General features: G+C 41.9%; 1 protein-coding gene across 3 annotated transcripts in view; it reads right to left on the reverse strand.

Annotated features, from left to right (window-relative positions):
• The window catches only part of cnnm4b (cyclin and CBS domain divalent metal cation transport mediator 4b), a 65042-nt gene that overhangs the window by 38660 nt on the left and 9879 nt on the right, over positions 1–16503 (reverse strand). The gene's annotated exons all lie outside the window — the stretch shown is intronic.

The following is a 16503-nucleotide window of genomic DNA, read 5'->3' on the forward strand; positions in this document are numbered from 1 at the left end:
GAGGGAGACAGAGAAAAGGGCGTTAATGCATGAGCTACTTATTGATTGATTTATTGATTGATTGATTGATCACCTACAGAGCAAGTACAGTAGAGGCTGTCGAGTTAGAGAAGAGAAGCAAACGTGATTTATTTCATTCATGAAACTGATGTGGAAAAAACCATTAGTTCCCGACGCAGAGGGCGTTGATGTTTGGTGGCGATGATGTGGAATAAAAAGGTCGAATCAGGTAGAAACTGAGTGATCAGACACTTCGAAAACAGACGAGTGCTGCTTCTTTACCATGTGTGACTATCACTGTTTTATCTCTGACAGTGAGTCCGACACGTTTTCACATCAATGACCCAAAACCTGACACGAGTTAGAGACAGAGACAGGAAAGGTTTCTGTCCAGGGCGACTCAATATGTAGTATTTTTTGGTTTTCTGTGTTTTATTCATCATAGAAAGTGTTTTTTAGTATTAACTCCAGATTAACCACAGACTGATCTTACATTTTACATTGATTTTCCTAAAAACAAGCTATGGATCCCTATTTCCCTTATATCAATATCACAATCTAAATGCTTTGAATACGTTGGAGAGGACGTAACATCCAGCTGCCTGTGTTGGAACGTATGAACCTGTATAGTACATTTTAAAGACGAGCATTTAATGCAAATAATGAAAACCATACAACCAATATTCCAGTTTATATGGAATATGCAAAACCATCATATCGTCATATGTGCAATAGAAGAGCTGTGTGTGGAAAAAACTGGCCTTTTAATTTAATATTTGCAATAACTTCCTCTTTAACATACAGTGCAATAACTTATTGTAATATCTTTTAGTTTATATACATATATATTTATTGCGTCCCTTGTTGCATCCTGTTTATGTTTTATCAGTGTTTTTATGGAGCCGTGAGCTCATGATTTCACTCTGCTCTGCATCTCTGATGTTTTCTCCTGAACGACAAGGAAGAGGAAGATGTTGAATCTTGAATCTTGAATCTTGAGTTGTGGCCTTTAAGTCTCTCTGTGTGTTCACAGAAACTACCAGAGGAAACCAGTGCGCTGCTCTGTCACCACCACATTCACTCCGATATTAATTCCGTCATGTGACCTTCCTGCTGCACGAACGGCAAACACACAGACTCACAACTGATCGTGTACAAACAGCAGCAGCCGAGGCCGAGCTGGGTCATAATAATTAACATCATAAAACTTACTGACGAGGCTGCAGCACGTAACGTGATGAGTGCACTTATCATTTCTCCCTCAACTCTATTTACAGTTATCGAAATATAATCATTTCACTGATGAATACATATGTAGATACTGGTGCAAACTCATTGTTACGGCCCCAAAGCAAAAGAAACAAAGGATCAAACGCCTACTTGCAAAGACACTCACTCTTCACTATCTCGTCTTGCTTTACACAAATAACCAAAATAAGAAGGAAAACCTAAACAAAAGAATCAAAAAGCAGACAAACAGGTTTGTGTTTGACGGCTTCAATCCATCATTTAAAAGTCAGCACCTACAATGGAACAGAAATAAGTCGACCTGTGAATCCACCTGGGTCTAAAACCAGACTCTGGGACACCGTCCGGTGGCACTTTTATATGTTGTAACACTGTAGCTGAGGTTGTCAGGCTGTAAATATGATTATTCCAGTACATAACAGCGTCGAGCCGAGACAAACAAATCATCATATCATGATGGATGGACGGACGGACGGATTCCTGGCTGATAACGGCTCTGTTCTAACATTAACTCATCCAAACAGCTGCAGCACAAAGAGCCTGTTAATGTGTAGCCTACAGGTCTTTACAGCCGCCGCGAGGGGGGCCGGGCCTGGACTTCGGCCCAACCACAGTTACTGTACAACACACACACACACACACACACACTCATAGACACACATACACATGCTCTGCTGGTGATGAACTCTTCAAAAGTGCAGAGAGACGAAATGTGGTTGAGAGAGCTGGGAAATGTATTATTACACTTGGAGAAAATCAGGTACATTATATCTGCTAAAGAGGAAATCTTCCTTTTCTCGATTTAAAGTCTATAAACTGAATTAGTACTATATTTCTGTCGCTGTGTCATTTATTTTATACCTGTCCTGTTTGTCGCTTGTCAAAAAAACCTGTACTGTTCTGTATAGCACCACCAACTATTGCTAATACGTATATGTATCTTTTTCTGTTATGAAAACAATAAAAATAAATACACAAAAAAAAAGTGCAGAAAGACGCCGGCTGGGCTACAGCGCCGTATCCAGACGAGTGCTGGTTCGGCCCCGGCGATGCTCTCAATTATTAATGGTGCTGCTGCCAGAGAGAAGCACTCACAGGATATCTGGGGGGGGTTTGGTCCCCGAGTGAATCACTTCCTACTCCTCTTTTCTCTCTTTACCCAGACAAACACACAGCAGCACATGTGAGGATACACATGAAAGCAGAAAGGTTTAAACAGCAGGACAGGTGAACGACTCATGATAGAGGAGGCGCCATCGCCGCTGAAGTCGGAAAAACAACATTTTATTTTCTATTCTCACTCGTCTCAGCTTATGCCCCACACATCTGGAATCATCTACAGCTAACTCTCAAGTTAAAGGGATGGTTCAACATTTTGGCAAATTGGCCCATTGCCATAATCCCTATAGTCATAGCAGTAGGTTTGTTACCTTTAACTGTAGGTGCAAGCTATTTTTAGAACGGCGGAGCAGAGCCGTGAGCTGCTCAGAGCTACGCTACGGAGGCTAATGGGATTTCTTGGTTTCCCTCATCAAACTCATCGAACACACAATCCAACAACTCTAAAATGCTCTGGTGGACAAGTTGTGACCTGCACATTCACCACGCTATGAGATAATAACACAACGTTACGAGACAGAGTTGTTTTCAAGGTAAATGCAGAGACTGCTTGAAAAACTGCCCCCGACGGGAACACGCATCAACTGTTTTGCATGAATTTCCCTCTAAAACAACTCTGTCTCTGTTATTATCTCATAGCGTGGTAGCTCTGAGCAGCTTGCGACTCTGCTCCGCCGTTCTAAAAATAGCTTGCACTGACAATTAAAGGTAACAAACCTACTGCTATGACTATAGGGATTATGGCAATGGGCCAATTTGCCTAAATGTTGAACTATCCCTTTAAACTCACTTGTCCCATTCAATCACTTCAAATCACTAATTACTAATTCCCTGTCCTCCTTTGCTTTACTGTATTTTATTGTGTATATCTGTTCTGTATTTTGTTTGTTTTGCTTTGTACTCTCGTCTGCACAGTAAATGTGGCTTGCCTCAGTGTACTAACGAGTTTGAATAAAGGTAACTAACTAACTAAAAACCGACGGTCATCCTGTTGTGATTAAATAACGAAACAAAAGAGACACAGAGAGAGAGAGAAATCACAAAGGTCCATCGACTGTTTCCAAACAGAGCAGCAGATCAATGGGGTTTAAAAAGAGCTGCAATTAAAACAAGACCAAAGGCTTTAAGTGTCTCCTCTTTGTGTGTGTGTGTGTGTGTGTCCTTGATGCGTGTCCTGGCGAAGTGGGCGCTGCTGGCACGTTGACAAACACACACTAACACACACTCACACTCCTCACGCTCTCAGCTTTGACCTTGCCTCCCTCCGTTTTGTTTTGTTTTTAGCAGCGACAGACTTTGGGACGTTCAGGAATCCGTTTCCCACCAACGCCACCGCCGCCGCGACATCCCGATGTGATGTCATGGCGTGAGAGACGGGCCGGGACGGGACAGGGAGGTGGGCGGATGATGGACTGTGTATTTAGTCTGGATGCTGAAGTCCCCCCCACCCCCACCCACCCCCCTCTGGGCTGAGTAACAAGTCTCCAAGTTTTTTTTTTTTCCACTCCGGATGATTCGCTCATCGTTTAGGCCGGTGGTTCTCAAACATTAGACCACGGACTCCCATTGGACAAAACTTGGAAACAGACACCAGAAATACACAAATATTTGTTCTGAGTCTGAATAATGTTACTTTTTTTTAGCCAATGTACGTTCAAATGAGGACCAATGGCATGACTTTTAGGAAAAATTTAGAGAATTTTCTGGGGAAAAAAATGAAAGATTTATGGAAAAAAGTGCACTTTTTCATGTCATGCGGCCCATCCCATATGGGATTACAAGACACATTTAATGACAAATACAAGAAAAAAAGACTATAAATAAACAATATTAGATTACTTTCAGTACTCAACTATATATCGCTCTTCGTCTCATTGCCCAAGCCTTTTCAAGAAATAGCTAAAGAAAATGCAAATATATCGAACTGAAAAAGATGTTTTAGCTTCTCAGCATCGTCTAACCACACAAATTTGTTATTTGGGTCTACCTTACTAAACAATTTTTGTCTTATAGAGTCATAGAAAGGACAGTAGAACACAAAATGAACTTCATTCTCCACGTCTTGGATGTCACATAAATTACAAATCCTATCGAAATCTTACTACATCGCAGTATTTTATGAGGTGATGGTAGCGACTCTGAATTGGTATCTGATCAATAGTTTACATCGTCTGTAATTAGATCCATTGCATCTGAAGTTCAAATAAAAAGAAAACTGTTTACACGTTGGCCATGATTTTGTAATGAAGTGTCGGCCTGTAACTGCTGTATTTATATCATAGTGTCATGTTGGATGTTTGCAGCGACTGAGTGTTATATTGAAAACACTGTTTGCAAATTTCATTTCCTGATGTTTATCTTTAACTTCCCGTTCACACTGATTGTTACTGATTGAGTCCTGATATGAAATCCTCCGGTTCATGTGACAGAAAACGTTTTTACTACGATGCAGAAGCTGTGAAATACAAGTACGAGTCTGACCGGATAAAAATAAACCAAATGTGTTAATACTGATTCGTTTAAAATAGACTGTTGTTTAGAATAACCAAATATAACACCTTGCTTATACATCATATCATAACCGCCTAATGGGACATATAATATAGCTGTCAGATATACAGTAACATCGCCAAATTCTTAGAAATACACGGTCCTAAAACCATGACTGTGTCGGTTTGTCTGTCCACTTTATAACAACATTTGCAAGAATGAGAAATTAGCAGACGGAGGTCTTCAACAAGGGGTCAATGGCAAAAATTTGGGTTGATTAGGTCAATTTTTAAAAAATATTTTTTTGTTTCCTTTTTCCATTTATGTTTAAAAATTAAAGTGTCAATTTGATTGGCTTGTATGCATTACGATTATCACGCAACTGACAGAAGTTGTTGCTACTGGCATTAGTATCAGTTAACTCACGGTACCTTACTCATTTTTACCGAAGAACCTATATATGAATAGCTTAGTATTGAATGCACAAGATACGTTTATACACTGGCACTAGACCCAGTTTGATATAAAACACAATTTTATACAATATATATTCAGTAAGGGGTCCTTGTTTCATCTCTCCATAAGTTTGGGGGTCCTTGGCCTTAAAGCAGAAGTAAGTGGTCCGGTCGTTTTCGCTAATGCTGCGTTCCGGGTAGGCTTTTGAAATCGTAAATTACAGCTTCAAGTCACAACTTACGACTTTGTAGCGTTTCAGGCAACCCACTCGTGTTTTTCCGACCTGTTTTACCTGTGAAAGTCACTATAACGGCCACTCGTAACTTCCGACCCGTGAACTCGTACCAGATCGAACTGGTACCACTTCACGGTCGGAAAAATACGAGTTTCCTTGAACGCACCATAACAGTCCTCGTCGCTACGTCGCCACATTCACGGCGTCCCTTGGCTGCACACACAGCCCTGCATGCCGTTCTCTCTCCTCATTGGATAAAAACTGTAGGATACGATAAATGTTTTCTCCTCGGCTCAGAGCAGAGCAGAGGGACTGAGAGACCCGTGTTTCAGTCCAAACACTCTATGTAAGTGATTGCTGTCGGAAGATATAATTATTTAAGACTTATATTAACACAAATATATCACTTACTTCTGCTTTAAAGTGTCAATTTGATTGGCTTGTATGCATTACGATTATCACGCAACTGACAGAAGTTCGTTGCTACTGGCATTAGTATCAGTTAACTCACGGTACCTTACTCATTTTTACCGAAGAACCTATATATGAATAGCTTAGTATTGAATGCACAAGATACGTTTATACACTGGCACTAGGCCCAGTTTGATATAAAACACAATTTTATACAATATATATTCAGTAAGGGGTCCTTGTTTCATCTCTCCATAAGTTTGGGGGTCGTTGGCCTTAAATAGGTTGAAGACACCTGATTTATACCATTGGATAAAAGTTTTAAAACAGATGTTGACAAAAAGTTATAATTGCAATACTCAGGATATCTCAAAAGTATCACAATAACATCGCATCATGAGTTAAGTATCATAAAATATCAGACGTAACTGTCACACGTGACAGGAATTAGTGGGAAGTCGATTATGGTCTCGACCTTGCGCGTGAGTAATCGATAATAGCACCGCTGATGATCGATCGCTGCTGACGTCATCGTCCGTCAGTACGACCCAAACTCTGAGTCGACAGTTAAAGTATGAAAACTGAGTGAGTAAAAGGTCGTTTGACAGAAGTTGAACCAGTGTGAACACTTGACAGAGTCGAGGACGCCGTCGGCCTCAGCTCACAGCGCCACAAACCGACACAGGGAGGGACGGATTTTAACCAAAAACACTCTCATGCTGTCACGTCGCATCACATCGGCCTGATACGTGACAGCCGTGTGTGTGTGACTCTGTGTGTGTGTGTGTGTGTGTGTGTGTGTGTGTGTGTGTGTGTGTGTGTGTGTGTGTGTGTGTTGCCCTGGTTTCGGGTCGTCTTATCTCGTGTTTTGTGACAAACGCCGTCTCATCTGCACATCAGACGAACGGGAGCTGGCGACTCGACTGTGGGTTTGTGTGTGTTTTCTTTTAAATTGTGGACTCAGCTGATGCAGGTCAGACGCTGAACGCACAACAGCAGCAGCAGCAGCAGCGTGGACTTGGCTGAACTTCCTCGTACCCAGTGTGTGTGTGTGTGTGTGTATGTGTGTATATACATGTGTGTTTTCAGTCTGTGTGTGTGTGTGTGTGTGTGCGCTCTGTAGAAGTCAATAGACTCTCAAGTGACTGTGCAGTGACTGAGGGTAAGTGCGTCCCCCGGGGTCCCACTTCCTCTGAAATATTGACTCAGCACCACAGGGAGAGGTCACACACACACACACACACACACACACACACACACACACACACTGAGTGCCTTTTCCATGACATGATGTCTCTATTTTAGTTGCTACAGTGATGCCGTGTGGAATGAACAACAATCATGTCATGAATGCTCTCCAGAGTCTTCTTCCTCTTCTTCTTCGCTATAGTCTTAGAGCATAATCTTAACTCATTGAGTGCCAACCACGTAATTTCTCGTTTTTCGTTCCCATGCGTTGAGTGCCAAAAACGAAATTTTTCGTTTTTTGCTTTTTTTTAAATTATGAAAATAGACACTTTAATACACATTATATGTAAATTTGGGGACTCTACGACGAGGAGAACTGAAATAGATGACGATCAAAGTCACATGACAGCTCATGATCTGGAAGTTTTTATCATAACTCAGCTTCTGCAAACGGAGTTCTGCATGCAGATGCAGCGCAGCTGCGCCGCTGCTGCTCTGCTCTCACCCGCGAGGCTGCAGCAGCTGGGAGCTGAACCAGGAAGCTCTCAGCCGACAGTCCCGCCCGGTCTTCATCTGGAGCAACACCGTGTCCTCCCCAAAGTCCTCCCGCGGTAAAATCTGATGGTCTCTGGGTCAAAGCAGACCGGCACCACCGACCCGTACCACAGAAGGACCACGACCACCGGCGGGACCGGTGTTCGCGAGCCGCTGTGGCCGGCAGAGCCTCACGTTCCGCGGCGAGAGGCTGTGACACGGCACGGTGCGTCTGTGTTATTGCTGTTTAGTGGCGCCCCCCCCGCCCCCGATGGTGGTTTTGTGAATAGAACAACAATTGTTGTGTATATTTATCTTATACGAGCCCTTTGATCCAGAAATGCGAGTGTGAGAAGAGCGACAGACACAAACAGCGCACCTTTCATAAAAGACGCTCTATCTCCTTTTCTAGAAAAAAAGGAGGGATTTTGGTGAAACCCAGCCATGTTTAGCTTGAGTTTTCTCAGGAACGGAGGCACGTAGAAACAAACGGTTTGTGGCCATTTGAAGGATAAAGTTAAACCTTTCAAATGAGCTACAGTATGTGTTGGTGGCAATAATATAGAATACACTATGACTCTAAAATAAAAAGTCAAATATGGTCTAATTTGCCGGTACACTTGACTAAAACTTTGGAAAGGAGCGCGGCACTCGCACACGCTATGAGAGAGAGAGTTGTTTCAGAGGCAAATGCAGAGACTGTTTGCTGAAAAACTGCCCCCCACGGGAATGCGCATCAACGTTCTGTTATTATCTCATAGCGTGGTGAATGTGCAGGTCACAACTTGTCCACCAGAGCGTTTTGGAGTTGTTGGATTGTGTATTTGATGAGTTTGATGAGGGAAACCAAGAAATCCCATGAGCCTCTGTAGCGTAGCTCTGAGCAGCTCACGACTCTGCTCCGCCGTTCTAAAATTATCTTGTACCAACAATTAAAGGTAACGAACCTACTGCTTATAGGAATTATGGCAATGGGCCAATTTGCCAAAATGTTGAACTATCCCTTAAATTAGTCAGATTATCAATAAACAATTTGGTCTAAAATTATGACTAGAAACCAATCAAACTTCCCGAAAGACTTAAGGTGAAATCTGCAAAAAGATTTTCAGCCAATCAGACAAAGAAATGACTGAAATCCTCACAACTGAGAAGCAGGAAGCTTCCTGATGGTAATTTTCTATGTATTGATAGACACACCACTAATCACATTCACCCTTTCTCTCACACACACACACACATATTCATACAGCTTGTTTACCTACATATTGAACTTGTTTTCAACCAATCACACACTGATGAGACATTGGTGGTTAATTTTGTGTTCGACATGAAGCCTGGAGGAGCCGGGGATCGAACCACCGATCTTCCGACGACCTTCCTCTGAGCCACAGCGTCTCTTCATACTGTAGTTGCAGCTCTAAATATAGTATACGTCCATCTGTCATTCAGCAGCATTATGGCCCTCATCATCATTAGGAGCAGCCGACTTCAGAGACGCCAAGTCTCTCTGCAGCGTCATTAGAGCTTCATTAGAGGAACCAGCTGAGAGACAAACTACCCATGATGCACTGCAGCAGCACAGCAAACGACTGATTTGTGAAAACCAAACCTTCAGCCAGTCTCTGTCCTTGATACAAACAACGGCAGATTTTACACTTAAAGACGTCCTGAAGCGTCTGATTACGTGTTGCCGGTATAAACAAGGAGCTAGCGAGGGGCGTGTCATGGAATTTGATCGGCAGCAAATCACACTTGAATGTACATTAAAGGGATAGTTCAACATTTTGGCAGATTGGCCCATTGCCATAATCCCTATAGTCATAGCAGTAGGTTCGTTATCTTAATTGTTGGTGAAAGCTATTTCTAGAACAGCGGAGCAGAGCCGCGAGCTGCTCAGAGCTACACTACGGAGGCTAATGGGATTTCTTGGTTTCCCTCATCAAACTCATCAAATACACAATCCAACAACTCCAAAACGCTCTGGTGGACAAGTTGTGACCTGCACATTCACCACGCTATGAGATAATAACAGAACGTTACGAGACAGAGTTGTTTTCGAGGCAAATACAGAGACTGCTTGCTGAAAAATTGCCCCTGAAGGCAGCGGTTTTGCATGAATTTACCTCTAAAACAACTCTGTCTGGTAACGTTCTGTTATTATCTCATAGCGTGGTGAATGTGCAGGTCACAACTTGTCCACAGGAGCGTTTCGGAGTTGTTGGATTGTGTATTTGATGAGGGAAACCCATAAATCCCATTAGCCTCCATAGCATAGCTCTGAGCAGCTCGCGGCTCTGCTCCGCCGTTCTAAAAATAGCTTGCACCGACAAATAAAGGAAACGAACCTACTGCTAAGACTATAGGGATTAATGGGCCAATTTGCCAAAATGTTGAACTATCCCTTTAACATGTGGATTAAAGCTTGGAAGAGATGTTTTTTATTTTCATGTAAAGACGCCGCAAACGTGCACAGGAGCAGATACAGGGACCAAAAGAACGAGCGACCAAAACAGGAACAGAGAGAAACACACAGTGACCTTTGTGACAAACACTAAAACGCTGCTGAGCTCCAGACTGCAGCGACTCTTTCTTTGACTCAGCAGCAGCAGCGCTTCACCACCAAACGAACAATAAAACACCTTCCACACACAAAATTCCCAACATTTCTGAGTTTTCCGTGTCACGTCGTCCGTTTTGTTTTGTTGTTTTTTTTTTTTCACCTGGCTGATTAATGTATATATATTTATAAAACGGAAAGGTGAAATCCGGCAATCTGATTGGTCGTTAACCGTGGTATAATGAGCATATACCACAGCCTGTCGTGATATATTGCTTAAATATATATGTACAGTATGTACACACAAGACACGTAACTCGTCGTTATGAGTTAAACTGAATCCATTGTATTGTTTGACCTTGCAGGTTGTTTCTGAGCTCGTCTGTGTTGACATGAAACATCGGAAACAAAAAAAAAAGACGAGAGAGAGAGATGAGTCTGTATGGGAAAGGAATGCCACACACACATACCACACACATACAAAACACAACCCCCCCGCCACCCTCCCACACACACACACACACACACACCCTGGTCCACATCTATATCAGCAGCACTGACCACAGACACACACACAAACTGACTGCAAAACACACACACACACGCCGGGGGAGAGGATGAAACAAAGACGCACGGCTGCAAAATATGCACACGCGCACACACACTTGTGTAAATACAGTTCACAGACACACAAAGGCCTGTTGTTGTGCAGGACGGGTCAAACTCTTCTAACCTGTTTCTCAGCCTCAATCTGAGCTGCTGCTCTGATTTTAAGGAGCAGAAGCAGCTGAATTCGTCTTTTTTCAGATTATTTCAGAAACTAACTTTTCACTTCACTTCGTCTCGTATCGAGGTCGTGAACCGCAGCGGAGGATGTTCAGACGTACGGTGGCTCGGAGGAGGTGAAACACAAACCACAGAGTCACAACATTACAAGATCTTCTGATCACTCTGACGTCTTTTTTATGTCTTAAAGCTGTACAGAAAAGAAAATTGAATTTGAGCCCACTGTGGGTCCTAACATTAGTGTAATAACTCATCTATCAGACGATGGAGCCCAAACTTTGTGCAAAATTATATTTTTGATTAAATCCAGGATGAAAGTGTGTTGTTTTTTTTCGCATTGGATAATGCAGGCGCACGGTTTATACGTCAGCCGGCTCGCCCCAAGCTTTGAATATCCCGCCCGCTCGATAACGACCAATCAAATTTGTTTTCCTTACTCGGGTAAACTCGTGCGGCAACTCGTGAAAACTCTGCATGACAAACAGGACAAACGGCCATTTCTGTACACCTTTAAACTGTTTTAATTGTCTTGAATCATCTAAATTTCATTATATTTTTGTCTGACAATCAATATAATGACAATAAAACTACTACTACAAAATAAAAAACTAATATTTTCACATGTACGTGTCTTGTCTTTTCGGGCCAAAAGATTGAACAAGTTTTTCTCTGGATTTCTTTGCATCAGGACTCTGCAGGGTCAACAGTCGGATGAAAACATTCATCAATTAATCAATTAGTCTGTTGGCAAAAAATTTGCTCGTCAGTCATTCTGACAGTCGTTTATTATTTGAAGTTATTCTCTTTAGACAAAATGGCTGCAGCTTCTCACACTTTTTTGTTTTCTGTGTCTCCTTCACAGCAAACTGAGCATCTAATGATTGTTTTCATTATTAATCGAAAATCTCAATCAAATTTTATAAAACAGAAAGAAAATCTGTCACAGCTGTCAAGAGTCACAGTGACAAGTTTTTTTTGTTGTTGTTGCACAAACCACGGAAATAATCAACAGATTAAATCGAGGACGAAAATTAAAGATGCCCCGATTGATCGGCCGACACCCGACAGTTATTATGGACCGATTTTCATTATAAATACATGACTGTTGGATGGTAATCAATGATTCTAATCACCAACGACCTTCAAACGATCACCTGTGGTTAATCCTCGCTGCGCTCACACTCATAAATGATCAATATCTGTGTTTACATGTAATAATAATAAAAAAAAACATGATCCCTGATGAAAATCTCACTTTCTTTCTCAGTTACCGTCGGTGAACCAGACGACGTCATCAACTGATCGATCGTCTCCATGACACCGAATGTTCGGACACATTCTCTGATCAGTTTGACATTTTATTTAAAGCTCATATTGCTCATATTGATCTGTATAAAACCTGTTTCAATTCAGTTGAGTTACTCTTTAGGGTCAAACCGTCTCCGCCCACTGTCGCTAATAAACCGCTTTAATCTGAAACTTTAAAAAAAAAAAAAGCCTCATCCCACGGCTGAGTTGTGTAACGTGACGCGTCGCACAACTTCACTTCAAACGAAACAGACGTGTGTGTCAATGTGTGTGTGTGTGTGTGTTTGGGAAAATCAAGTCATTTGTGCTGAGCTGCTGTTTCTTCGTGCTGACTGATATCACTGTGGCACATGGTCGGTCCGGCTGCAGTGTTGATATGAGACACACACACACACACACACACACACACAGACACACACACACAGACAGACACACACACACACACACACACACACACACACACAGACACACACAGACACACACCCAACACAACGAGTTGAAGTTGCAGCAGCTGCAGCGTCAGCACTTTGAGCTCCAGTGACATGACAGGAAGAGAGAGAGAGAGAGAGGCAGCAGCAGACGGACGGACAGACGATAAGAAAACAGTGAGAGAAAGAAGGCGACGGCTCCTGTCTGATCTCCGGCCGCTGGACGTTGCTGCGGCACCGGACCGAGTGCACAAGTGCACACAGCGCTGCAGGTGTTGGTGCAAATATCTGATAATTACTGTAATTATAGTGAATGTGTTGGTTCGGCTCCGTGTTATACGAACGTTCAGTCTCAGATCAACTCCAGGTGCAGGGACGAGACGATAATCCGTAAAGTTCCTCCTCAGACATGTTTAATCTAATATATATTCATATAATTTAATATATATTTTTGTTTTACACTGGTTTCCCACAAAAAATAAAAACTTTTCTACACTCAATCCTATTTCTCATTCATGTTCCTGTCAACACGGGTTGGAAATATTCCAACAACACCACTACTCTAGTGCAGTATGTCATCATGTGCATCATAATGTATTGATATCAGATGAGTTGAACTGTGATTTTCTGACTTCATCTGTATGCATTAATCATTCATTCATTCATTCATTTTCTATACCGCTTATCCTGCACTAGGGTCACGGGTGAGCTGGAGCCTATCTCAGCTGACTTCGGGCGAGAGGCGGGGTACACCCTGGACAGGTCGCCAGTCTATCGCAGGGCGATTAATCAGTAGATACTTTTTTTTTTAAAAACCTTTTAGATTTTACTATTGTTATTAATTTACTGTTTTTATTTATGTGTATTGTGGAGCACCCCCCAACCTAAGTTTTTCACAGTACTTAATGACAATAAATATCTTGAATCTTGACTCAATCTATCTATCATGAGAAAATGTAAAAACGTGGGACTGACGTGTAAATTAGCAACAAGATGTAATGTGAGCTAATTTTAAGATCATCATGGTGGAAATACTGACATTAATGTGTCTGTTTTAGTTGTTGTTTTTGCAGCCATCTTGCTGGTGTGCCCAGTGCATCCTGGGAAATCTGTCATGTCGTGTGGTCCTGAAAACTCTCTGTTTGAAAGCCACTAGCTAACAAGCTGTGAATATTAACATATCATCATGCCTTTATAAATAAAGTTTGGAACTGAATCACATTGATGTAACTCTTATGTCACATGATCCAACAGTCGAAACAATCTCAGGCGACGACAACGCCGTTTCACATCATCCTGTAGTTTTTACAGTTGTTTTGATTTAAGTAAATAAATTAAAGTCACTTTGAATTTTAATGTTTTAATATTTTCATGTATTTTTTTAAGGACCACAAAGGAAACAGGAAGTGCCGTGAGAGTTAATGAGCTTTGAGTCGATACTTAAATCGTTTTATCGCCTATAAAAAGCATCAGACAAAGGAAGACTAGATTTTCTCAGCCGACACTGGAGGAGATAAAAGAGTTGGATGAGTCTGAATGTGTCTCAGGTGAAACAGCTTTTTGCACGTTTTTAGAAACTGTGACATGTGACGGTGAAAATGAAAAAAAAAATCTGTTTTGCAGGTTTTTATCTCGCACCAACCAGGGAGCGAGTCAGCTGACAGGAGTGTGAGTGACTGAAAGCTGCTGAGTGTGTGTGTGTGTGTGTGTGTGTGTGTGTTTTACTATCAGTGACTCAGCATAACTCGTCTCTTAAAAGTGAAGACACAGACACAACTGTCCTCAGGAACAGGACAGAGTCAGGTGATGCTGCTGTTTCTGCCTCACAGGTCACAATAAAACAAAGGTCACACATGAAGCAGCATCTTCAACTTTACACTGAGGGAGAGTTCAGGTTATCTGATGAGGGAGTCTATGTAAGAGTTCAGGGTAAAAAAAAAAGTGTTTTTAAAAGACGTCAGTGAGGTGGGAGTGGGATTCAGAGGGACACTGACCTAACATTAGACTCACTGTTTAACATCCCAGACAGTTTAACAGGAAATAGAAAGTTGCTCCTATTGCTCATCGTCTTACTGGCGACCAGGAAGATGAGTCCACCCACTGTTCATCAATGGGAAGTAAAATCAGATGGATTCCTGTAACAGTGTGACCTATGACTATAAAACCTCTGTCTTTCTTGTAATTAGCTTTTTGCAAGTTAAGTTAAAGGGATAGTTCAACATTTTTGGCAAATTGGCCCATTGCCATAATCCCTATAGTCATAGCAGTAGGTTCATTGCCTTTAATTGTCGGTGCAAGGCAAGCTATTGTTTTAGAGGTAAATGCAGAGACTGCTTGCTGGAAAACTGCCCTCGACGGGGCCCTCAGCGGTTTTGCATGAATTTGCCTCTAAAACAACTCTGTCTCGTAACGTTCTGTTATTATCTCATAGCGTGGTGAATGTGCAGGTCACAACTTGTCCACCAGAGCGTTTTGGAGTTGTTGGATTGTGTATTTGATGAGTTTGATGAGGGAAACCAAGAAATCCCATTAGCCTCCGTAGTGTAGCTCTGAGCAGCTCGCAGCTCTGCTCCGCCGTTCTAAAAATAGCTTGCACCGACAATTGAAGGTAACGAACCTACTGCTAAGACTAGGGATTACGGCAATGGGCCTATTTGCCAAAAATGTTGAACTATCCCTTTAAAGAACAAGCTTGTTTCATGCAAGACTCCCAAATAAAAATCACTTTATCCTCAGTTTTATATATTTTTCCGTAAAAATAAAATAAAATGCAGAAATCATGAGTCATGTCACTAATGTAAATATCTACCAATCACACTATGACTCTGAACCAGTGAGCTGCATGAGAGTCTCCAAACTCCAGAACAATGCTGCAAAACTTCCTGTTTCCCCCCAAAATATTCATAAACAGCTCTTTTTCGTTAATAATTTAGAGACAAATCTGACAATAATGTTTCCAACAGCGAGTCCAGTTATCTGAAATATTCCTGTTTGGCCAGTCTTCCTCCTCCTCCTCCTCCTCTTCATGTGTGTGTGTTTTTTTTTGTCTCAGCTACACTGGCACACCTCCAGCCCTAATGTGAATTGTTGCATAACCTCTCTGAACGCTTTCTGAAAAGAAAAGCGTGAGTGTTTCTTCTTCGCCCTCTTCTTCTACTAGCGCCACAAAAAGACTGTGTGAAGTGTGTCGCTGCCAAGAGCGACTGAAACCGACGGTCCTTCCCTCCCTCGACGACAGTCACAACAACAACAACGACGACGGCAACACAAAAAAAAGGACAAAAAGAAAAAACAAGGACAGATGGGCAGAGGCTGAAACAAAAGGGAAGTGGAGGTAGAGATGGAGGACGCAGAGAGAGAGAGAGAGAGAGACACACCCACAGTAGAGAAAGGAGGAGTGGAGATTCAGGTCTGGGCTGTGACGACTTTATCGGGCTGAGATTGGCTAATCTGCCACTCTGAGCTGAGAGACTCTGCTTTCTACACTTTACATAGTGGATTTACTTTTATAACTACTTCCTAAACAGGCTGGTCTTTTATTTATTCATTCATTTATTTATTAATTTATCATCATGGACAACACACATCTTAATTAGCGCTGTTACATTTAATTAAAGTGCAACAAAAGTGACTTTGTAAAAGGACTGAATGGACTTCTAGGAAAATACACAAGTGATATTGATTGATTGAAAAAGCGTGAAATTGGTTTAAAAATGGACAATTAAAGCAGAAATAAATAAATA

The sequence above is a fragment of the Trachurus japonicus genome, chromosome 9, assembly GCF_045865225.1.
Source record: "Trachurus japonicus isolate A0001 chromosome 9, Traja_1.0".
Classification (NCBI taxonomy): Eukaryota; Metazoa; Chordata; class Actinopteri; order Carangiformes; family Carangidae; genus Trachurus; species Trachurus japonicus.